Source organism: Galeopterus variegatus, unplaced genomic scaffold (assembly GCF_000696425.1).
Source record: "Galeopterus variegatus unplaced genomic scaffold, G_variegatus-3.0.2 Scaffold1298, whole genome shotgun sequence".
NCBI classification, from domain to species: domain Eukaryota; kingdom Metazoa; phylum Chordata; class Mammalia; order Dermoptera; family Cynocephalidae; genus Galeopterus; species Galeopterus variegatus.
This window is the reverse complement of record NW_007727409.1, coordinates 203863-207373: the sequence shown is the minus strand read 5'-3', so window position 1 is coordinate 207373 and position 3511 is coordinate 203863.

The following is a 3511-nucleotide window of genomic DNA, read 5'->3' as shown; positions in this document are numbered from 1 at the left end:
TTTTTTTTTTTTTTTTTTTTTTTTTTTTTTTTTTTTGCTCAGGATTGCTTTGGCTATTTGAGGTCTTTTGTTGTTCCATATGAATGTTAAGATTGTTTTTCCCACTTCTGTGAAGAATGTCATTGGTATTTTGATTGGGATTGCATTAAATCTGTAGATTGCTTTGGGTAGTATAGACATTTTCACAATGTTGATTCTTCTAATCCAAGAGCATGGAGTGTCTTTCCATCTTCTTGTGTCTTCCTTAATTTCTTTCAGTACTGGTTTGTAGTTCTCATTGTAGAGATCTTTCACCTCCTTGGTTAAATTGATTCCTAGGTTTTTTTTTTTTTTCATGACTGTTCCAAATGGGCTTACTTTCTTGATTTTTTTCTATTGTTTTCCTATTTCATATTATAGTGGTTCTGCTCTAATATTTATTATTTCTATTCTTCTGTTTATTTTATTTTATTTTATTTTATTTTTTGTCTTTTTGTCTTTTTCCGTGTCCGGCAACGGATCACAACCCTCAGTGTTGCCCCCGTACCGGACCGGGACTGGCAACGGGATCGCAACCCTCGGGGTTGCCCCCGCCCCTCGCTCAGCCAGTGAGTGGGAACCGGTCTGTATGTGGGATCCGAACCCTCGGGCGGGAGCGCTGCCACACTTCCCAAGCGGCGCACTATCCAGTGCGCCACCGGGCCGGCCCCCTATTCTTCTGTTTAATGTGTGTTTCACTTGCTTCTTTTCTTCCAGTTTCCTAAGATGGAAGCTTAGATCATTTATTTGAGATCTTTCTTCTTTTCTAATATAAGTGTTTAGTACTATAATTTTCCCTCTAAGTACTACTTTAGTTATCACTCTCAAATTTTGATATGTCATATTTCTATTTTCATTCAGCTCAAAATGCTTTCTAATTCCTCCTCTGATTCCTTGATTTTTATTTATTTATTTATTTGTTTGTTTGTTTGTTTTGGCAGCTGGCAGATATGGGGATCCAAACCCATGACCTTAGTGTTACCAGAACTGTGCTGTCCCCGACAGCCCTGATTCCTTGATTTTTGAATCAAGAGATTTTTAAAATATGGGGAAAAAATGTATTTATCTACATAGTTACCTTTTTCAGTCTCTTCATTTTTTAATATAGATCCATTTCTTTATGTAGATCTTTATCTATTTCTTCTTATAGACCTGGTATTTTCTTTCTACCTGAAAGACTTTCTTTAGCATTTATTGCAGTGTTGGTCCACTGGTGATAAATTATTTCAGCTTCTGCATGTCTGCAAAGGTCTTCTTTTTGAAAATATTTTGGCTGTGTATAGAATATTAGATTGACAGTTTTTTCTTTCTTTTTTTTTTTTCTTTTGTCCTTTTTTGTGACTGGTAAGGGGATCACAACCCTTGGCTTGGTGTCACCCACACCATGCTCAGCCAGTGAGCGCACCGGCCATCCCTATATAGGATCCGAACCCGCGGCGGGAGCATCACTGCGCTCCCAGCGCCACACTCTCCCAAGTGAGCCATGGGGTTTGCCCAGATTGACAGTTTTTTCTTTCAGTCCTTTAAAGATGTTGTTTCACTGTTTTCTGGCTTAAATTGTTTCTGATGAAAAATGTGCTGTTGTTTTTACCTTTGTTCCTCTGTATATAACATGTCTTTCTTCTGGTTCCTTTTAGGATTTGTTTTCTTTTTCTTTTTTTTTTTAATTTTTATTGAGTTATAATTGATTGTACATATTTTGGGGGTTCATCATTGGCATATGTTGATCAAATCAATATTACTAGCATATATATTGTTACAAATCATACTTACTCTTTATGCCCCTTGTCCAATCTCTCCCTGTCCTCCTCTCCCTCCCCCCTCCCACCTCTGATAACCCCAGATTTCTTCTCTCCTTCTGAAAGAGTAATGGTTACTCTGTTGATTTGTTGCTTAGACGATCTGTCCAATACTGAGAGATTTGTTCAGGTCCCCCAATATTATCAAAGAGCAGATGCTTCTTATATCACTCTGGAATAGGCTTTGTGGAGAGAGACATCCTCTTCTCTTTGGTCTCTGCTGGTGACTCTCCTTGTGTCAATGCACTCCAGTGGCTAGCGGGTCATCTGCATGGTGGTTGTGGCATCTAGCTACTTTCACGGCAGCTATGGTTATTGTGGTGGCTGTGGTGGGCCACCCACATGGAGGTGATGTTTTTGGCATGCTCCTTGGTGCTGGAGGTGTGCCTGGTTTGGGGGGGATCCAGTCCTCAGCTCCAGACCTCAGGACCCCAGGTGGGACTGGAGCTGCTGGTGGTGTGCCTGGTTGTGGGAGAGGGGTCTGGTCCCCTCATCCATACCTCAGGATCCCAGGCAGGCCCCAAGGCACTGGTGGTGTGCCTGGTTGTAGAAGGGGGGTCTGGTCCCCAGCTCCATAGGATTTACTTTCTTGGTCACTGTTTTTTGAGCAACTTGATTTTGATGTCTTTATGTTTATTGGCTTGAAGTCTATTGAGCTTCTTAGATTTGTGGGTTTATACATTTGTCGTATTTGGGAAAGTTTGGGCCATTGTTTTTCCTAATAGTTTTACTTTCCCCTCCTTTCTCCTCTTCTGGGAACCACATATATATTAGGCTGCTTACAGTCATCCCACAGCTCACTAATGTTCTATTCATTTATTTTCAGACTTTTTCCTGTTATGTTTCTTTTTGGATCATTTTCATTGCCAAGTCCTCAAGTTCACTAATCTTTTCTTTTATTGCAGTGTCTAATCTGATACTAATCTCATCTAGTGTATTTTATATCACAGACATTATATTTTTATCTTTACAAGTTCAATGTAGATCTTTTTTATATCTTCCATTTCTCTCCTTAACATGCTTATGCTGTCCTCTACATATCTGGAATATTTTGATAACAGTGGATTTAATGTCCTTGTCTACTAATTTTATCATTTGTGCCATTCTGGGTCTGTTGCTATTGATTTTCTTACTATGAATTATTTTTCCTGTTTCTTTGCATGCCTGATAATTTCTCATTGTATGGCAGACATTGTGAATTTTATGTTGTTGGTACTAAACTTTTTGCATTTCTTTTAATAATTTTTACCTTCTTTCTGGGATGCAGTTAAGTTACCTAGGGAAAATTTGACCCTTTTGAGGCTTGCTTTTTATCTTTGTAAGGTGAAATCTGGAAGAGTATACAAAAATAAAATAGAACTTTTCCTGTCACCAAAAGGGAAAGTGATCTTTTCTCCCTCCCTTTTCTTCTAATATTTCCTTAAGAAACCTAATATTTGTGGGTCTTTCTTCTGTTCTTTTGATATGTATGTAAATCTTTTTAGAGACTAATTAAGCCTCTTGCCAGCTTTATAATCAAGGGATGTTCTTCTTTTTCTTTTTTTTTAAAATTTATTCATTTATATATATATATATTTTTATATTCTAAGATGTTGCAGAGCAGTTGGGGAGGAGGGAGAGAAGTGAAGGGGGAAGGAAATAGGGTGGAAGAAGGAGGAAGGAGGGGGGGTGTTGTCAAGGCCTGTGGCACCCCC